Source organism: Scyliorhinus canicula, chromosome 13, assembly GCF_902713615.1.
Source record: "Scyliorhinus canicula chromosome 13, sScyCan1.1, whole genome shotgun sequence".
Lineage (NCBI taxonomy): Eukaryota > Metazoa > Chordata > Chondrichthyes > Carcharhiniformes > Scyliorhinidae > Scyliorhinus > Scyliorhinus canicula.
Window position 1 is genome coordinate 120,086,457 of NC_052158.1, and position 7,244 is coordinate 120,093,700.

The window sequence follows — 7,244 nt, forward strand, 5'->3', positions numbered from 1 at the left end:
TGTATTAATGGTGACTATGGGTGATTCTTGATTCCTTTTTGTCATTTGGTTATGTTAACATGCGGGCTAATGTCTGGGATTTGGTGGGAGGATGGGATTGTTGTTATTGATATGGGGATTACATTCGTTATTACATTCATAGAAACATAGAACATACAGTGCCGAAGGAGGCCATTCGGCCCATCGAGTCTGCACCAACCCACTTAAGCCTCACTTCCACCCTGTTGTTGCTCGTTTTGATTCCAACAGCGTCGCCAATACTGTTGCTAATATTAATGATACTGTTGGTGAACCACAAGCCTTCCCTTATATCGATCAAATGACCACACAAACCAGTTAGTTAGTTCAAAAGATGGTTATTACATACACAAGAGTTATCTTGATATGAAAACACAATATCTACTACGAGGTTAAACTACACCCATCAGCTGCAATAACCTATACTTAACTTCAGGGCCATGATGTGGAGATGCCGGCGTTGGACTGGCGTGAGCACAGTAAGAAGTCTTACAACACCAGGTTAAAGTCCAACAGGTTTGTTTCAAACACGAGCTTTCGGAGCACGGCTCCTTCTTCAGGACTGAAGAAGGAGCCGTGCTCCGAAAGCTCGTGTTTGAAACAAACCTGTTGGACTTTAACCTGGTGTTGTAAGACTTCTTACTGTGCTCACGCCAGTCCAACGCCGGCATCTCCACATCATGGCCCTGAAGTTAAGTATAGGTTATTGCAGCTGATGGGTGTAGTTTAACTCGTAGTAGATATTGTGTTTGCATATCAAGATAACTCTTGTGTATGTAAATAAACCATCTTTTGAACTAACTAACTGGTTGTGTGGTCATTTGATCGATATAAGGGAAGGCTTGTGGTTCACCAACATTATCATTAATATTAGCAACAGTATTGGCGACGCTGTTGGAATCAAAACGAGCAACAACAGGGTGGAAGTGAGGGCTTAAGTGGGTTGGTGCAGACTCGATGGGCCGAATGGCCTCCTTCTGCACTGTATGTTCTATGTTTCTATGAATGTAATAACGAATGTAATCCCCATATCAATAACAACAATCCCATCCTCCCACCAAATCCCAGACATTAGCCCGCATGTTAACATAACCAAATGACAAAAAGGAATCAAGAATCACCCATAGTCACCATTAATACATACAGTCCCTCTCCCCGCAACCCTCCAAGCCCCTCCCCAATGTTCAATGTGATCCAATTCTCGAAAGTGCATAATGAATAATGGCCATGAATTGTAGAACCCCTCCATCCTTCCCCTCAGTTCAAATTTGACCTTTTCAAGCATCAAGAATTCCAGCAGGTCCCCCCGCCTCGCCAGGGCACAGGGTGGAGAGATTGTTCTGCACTCTAACAGGATCCGCCTTCGGGTGATCAACAAGGCGAAGGCTACAACACCTGCCTCCGTGCCCGTTTCCAACCCAGCTGGTCCGACACCCTGAATATGGCCTCCCAAGGACCCGGGTCCAGTTCCACGTGCACCACTTTAGAAATTATCCTAAACACCTCCTTCCAGTGATCCTCCAGCTTTGGACAGGACCAAAACATATGAACGTAGTTTGCGCGCCCCCTCCCCCCTGCAACGTTACACACATCTTCTACCCGCTCAAAGAGCCACTCATCCTCGCCCTTGTGAGGTGTGCTCTCTATAACACCTTCAGCTGTATCAGCCCCAACCTCGCGCACGAGGTGGAGGCGTTCACTCTCCGGAGCACCTCACACCAGAACCCCTCCTCCATACCCTCTCCCAACACTTCCTCCCACTTTGCCTTGATCCCTTCTAGCGGTGCCTTCTCCTCCACCAAAATAGCCCTGTAAACCGCTGATACTATCCCCTTCTCCAGTCCCCCTGTCGTCAGCATCTCCTCCAGCAATGTGGAGGCCGGCTCCACCGGGAAGCTCTGTATCTCCTTTCTGACAAAGTCTTGAACCTGCATGTATCTAAACATTCCCCCCTGCTCCAGCCCATACTTCGCTCCCAGCTCCTTCAATCCTGCAAACCGACCCCCAAGAAACAAATCTTTTAGTGTCTTAATTCCTTTCTCCTCCCATCTCCGAAGATTTCCATCCCACTTCCCTGGCTCAAATCTATGGTTCCCCCAAATCAACATTTCCCTTGACCCTGCCCCCAACCCGAAGTGCTGCCAAAACTGCATCCAAAGTATCAGCAAAGCAATTTTATTGTGAAATTTTGCTTGAACTTAGCAACAGATCGAAGTTTGTGGATCCACAGTTGTTTAAGTGAATATAAACTGTCACAGGCAGAATTTATGTTTTCTTACTGTATTTTGTATTGAGAGATGTATGTTTTCTGAGCCTCGGAGTGATAGTTCCAATTTAAATAATTCCATCAGCAAACCTTTTGTGAATTGAAAGGTTATTTATTGTCACACACTTGGTCCAGTGGTTGAAATGTGATATGTCCCTCACTCAACTCACCCACATAATCACTCACACAAAGATTAGAAACAGATGACAAAAATAAATACAATTATAATGTATTGCTGCTTCAGTCTCTTTTGTAGAAGGCCTGTAGTTTCTTAGATGAGTTGATGTTTTAGTTGAAATGTAAATCAAAGGATTATCAGTAAGCTGCAAGGCCTTTTATAGTTGAGTTTCCAGAAAGTTGGGTTGTAAGTAAACTTTAAGTTACAAGTGTTGGGGAAAGTCATTCTCCAACATTCAAGATATGGCCGTTTAACCCTTTTTCTACTTAGTTGACATCAAGTTAGATGGCTGCTCTGTAGGTTTGTATGTATGTATGTAATTGAAGATAAATCAGTGCCAAAGCAGCGGGTGGCATTCAAGGGGGGATAGCGACTGTTCAGAATAAATAATGCTTCCACAAAGACCAGGAGTTGAGACTCTAGAGCACTAAATGGAGCATTAAATGGAGTTTAATGCAGAGAAGTGTGAGGTGATTCACTTTGGAAAGAATAACAGGAATGCGGAATATTTGGCTAATGGTAAAATTCTTAGCAGTGTGGATGAGCAGAGGGATCTCGGTGTCCATGTACATAGATCCCTGAAAGTTGCCACCCAGGTTGATAGGGTTGTGAAGAAGGCCTATGGTGTGTTGGCCTTTATTGGTAGAGGGATTGAGTTCCGGAACCATGAGGTCATGTTGCAGCTGTACAAAACTCTGGTACGGCCGCATTTGGAGTATTGCGTACAGTTCTGGTCGCCTCATTATAGGAAGGACGTGGAAGCTTTGGAACGGGTGCAGAGGAGATTTACCAAGATGTTGCCTGGTATGGAGGGAAAATCGTATGAGGAAAGGCTGATGGACTTGAGGTTGTTTTCGTTAGAGAGAAGAAGGTTAAGAGGTGACTTAATAGAGGCATACAAAATGATCAGAGGGTTAGATAGGGTGGACAGTGAGAGCCTTCTCCCGCGGATGGAGGTGGCTAGCACGAGGGGACATAGCCTTAAATTGAGGGGTAATAGATATAGAACAGACGTCAGAGGTAGGTTTTTTTACGCAAAGAGTGGTGAGGCCGTGGAATGCCCTACCTGCAACAGTAGTGAACTCGCCAACATTGAGGGCATTTAAAAGTTTATTGGATAAGCATATGGATGATAATGGCATAGTGTAGGTTAAATGGCCTTTAGTTTTTGACTTCCCATGTCGGTGCAACATCGTGGGCCGAAGGGCCTGTACTGCGCTGTATCGTTCTATGTTCTATGTTCTATGCCCCCTCCCCCACCCAGACCATGGATGTCAAAGTGTATAGGGTAATCTATGGAAAAGATTGGAAACTTAATTGTCAAATATTGAGAGCTTATTACTGTCACAAAACTGGAGAATAGAAAGTGCGGGAGTGAAAATTAAGGGAGCAAAGAGAGGGTGTGAAAAAAATGTTGGCAAGCAAAATCAAGTCAAACCCTAAGATGATTTACAATAACATAAAGGGTAAGATGGTAACAAAGAAAAGAATAGGGCCTATTAAAGACCAAAAATGTAATCTATCTGAGAGTTCAGAGGAGGTCCATCAGATTGATTCCGGGGATGAATGGATTGACTTATAAGAGAGATTGAACACTTTTGGCTTCTACTCACTGGGGTTTAGAAGAATGAGAGGAGATCTGATCGAGGTATATAAAGTTAAAGAGGGATTGATAAAGTAAACGTGGACCAAATTTCCCCCTTGTGGGTCAATCTAGAACAAGATATAGGTTGAGAGGTAGTAGATTTAAAACTGAGATGAGGAGGAACTACTTCTCATACAGGATAGTGAATTTGTGGAACTCGCTGTCCCATAGTGGGCTGGAATCTGAATCATTAAAAAGTGGGTTAAAGGGATATGGGGAACAGTCAGGGAGATGGATTTGAGACTCGGAAGAGATCAACCATGATCTGATTGAATGGTGGAACAGGCCCTAAGGGCTGAATTGACAACTTCTGCTCCTAATTCCTATGTTCATATGAGGTGGAAGATATGGGAATGGTGCTTAATGAATACTTTGCATATTTCTTCACAAAGGTGCAGACATTGGGCAGAATCTGTTGAGGGAGGTGGTGGCAGGTGGTGTGACATTCAGCACCAAAACTGGTGACAACCTCTGGGAGACCCTTGGGAATTAAGTTCCATTTACAGCAGGAAAACAACTGCCAGGGATTGCAATTCCACAGGAGAGATTTAATCCCATGAATTCCCTCAGTGGGGCATATATCACCAAGAGATGTCAGCGAATCAGAGATCAGCAGCATTCCATTACTCCAACAGCCACTGGGAGTGGGTCTTGAGCCTTCACCAGGGATCACCGTTGGATCCTGAAGAAAGGTAAATGAGAATAGAATGGTGGTGTCGCTGATAAGGTGGCGGTGTGATGGAGGAAAGGGCCAGCAGGTGACTCAGGAGATCTCTCATTTCTGTGTCAGGGCCCTCAATCAGGCATTGACCATCTTTGAATGAAGAACTGCTCCTCATAGGCCAAAGCAAACCCAAGGTCTCCCCATATGGTGAACCCCCCTTTCAGTGCTGGGGAGAATGAGGCCCTTAAGTGGGCAATTATCCCTCAAATAGTGTCCAGAGGGGAAGGACCATCCACCCCAGACTTAATCAGCAGGGAGGCAGCAGGATCTGAACACACATCCATGGGGGGGGGGGGGGGGGGGGGGGGGGGGGTTGAGGAGGTGCAAGATCATTAAATTCCACCCATTGTTGTAAATGGCGAGGAGTTTGAAATACTGAATGGGATAATCATAGAGAGAAAGGAAACATTAAAGGATTTAGCAGCCTTGAAGGTAGATAAATTACTCAGCCCTCTGATGACATATATTGCAAGTTGGTAAGAGGAGGAAATACAGAAGCTCTGACTATCATTTTCTCATCCTCTCTGGCTACAAGTGTTGTGCTAGAGGACTGAAGAACTGCTAATGTTGTATCTTTCTTTAAGAGAGAAGGAGAGGAGGCGGTATTTCACCCACCGCAGTGCAGGTGGATTATCTTTGGACGCCGGAGGGATCTTTCCAATCCTGCAAATTTCTGCACCATTTTCCATGGCTCGTCCATCCTGCCACCAGGCAACCTGCCGTGTGGGGTCACCTTTGGCAGGCCCAGAACATCCCTGAAAATCCCACCTGTGGACAAAGTTGTTGCAGGGCAGATGGCTTAACCTCTGTGGTGAGCATATTATTGGAAGATATTGTGAGGGACAGTGTTAATCATTATGAGAAAAGCACAGATTCATCAAGGAGATTCAGCTTGGATTTGTCAAGTGAAGGTCATGGCAGAGGATGGTAGGGATCTGGAATGTACTGCCTGGATGGGTGGCAGGGGTAGATGCTCTCATCGTATTGAAAAACTACTTGCACGTGCCATTCAAGTAGCCGACATTGGAACGGATCAAGAGTTGTGAAGTAGGGTTTGGTTGGAGACTGGTAGCACAGATGTAGTGGACTGAAGGGCCTCCATTTGTGCTTTAAGTTTCTGTGAATCAATAAAATTTTAGACATATAGCAGATTGTTTTATCTAGAAATGACATTGAGGATTTCTAAGTATCAAAAATTACAGATTTTCAGTGGTGGGGTGGCAGGCAATGCCATTTCTTCTTTCTGTTCACCAAATGCACAATATGATGACATGTTTGATGTTTATGAAATCATCCTCATTTTATTGGTGCATAATGTCATTGGGATTGAGTGATTCCGAGCTTTTCCCAGCACTTCCTATCCCGCAAACATTGGTCACTGATTTCCCTTGAAGATTTACAGTGTGGTTAAAAAGTGTCTAAGCACTCCTACTATTTGTACAGAACTGGTAGAACAGGCTGCTGTGCAACTAAACCACCCACCCAAATCCTTGGATAACTATTAACTCTTTGATAAACCTTTACCACTGCTCCGCAATTTAATTGGGTGAGTGGGCAGCACTGAGCTGACTTCCCCAGCCAATTGACATGAAAAGATAAAATGTTGGAAATGCTCAGCAGGTCAGGCAGCATCTGTGGGGTGGAACTGTGGAGTTATTGCTTCTGGTTGTGATTGCCTCTCACCAGCTTATTTTACATCTCAAACTCAAACATTGGGCAAGATTCTCCGTTTGGGAGACTATGGGCGGGATTCTCTGTTGCCTGACGCCGATAACGTACATAGAACGTACAGAAGGAAGCCATTCGGCCCATCAAGTCTGCACCGACCCACTTAGGCCTTCACTTCCACCCTATTGCCGTAACCCAATAACCCTTCCTAACCTTTTTTTTTGCTCACTGAGGACAATTTATCATGGCCAATCCACCAATCCTGCACGTCTTTGGACTGTGGGAGGAAACCGGAGCACCCAGAGGAAACCCACGCAGACACGGGGTGAACGATCAGACTCCGCACAGACAGTGACCCAGCGGGGAATCAAACCTGGGACCCTGGCGTTGTGAAGCCACAGTGCCATCCACATGTGCTACCGTGCTGCGCATATTACGCCAACATAATTGGCGATCAGGTGGAGAATCGACTCTAACGCCCAAATCGGGGCCGGCACTGGCGCCAGTTTAATGCCGGTCAGCCATGCTCTGCCCCCTCAGAAATGTCGTAATCACATCACATGTCACACATTGTTGCATCAGCAGGCCCTCCCACGATGCTCCACCCCCGATGAGCTGAGGACCCGACGGCGCGGGACACGTGTGATCTCAGCAGTCGGGAACCAAGCATGGAGGCTGTGGATTACGTCTAGCGCCGCCACACTCGGCTGGGATGCGTGCCGCTGGCCGGGGGGGGGGGGGGGGG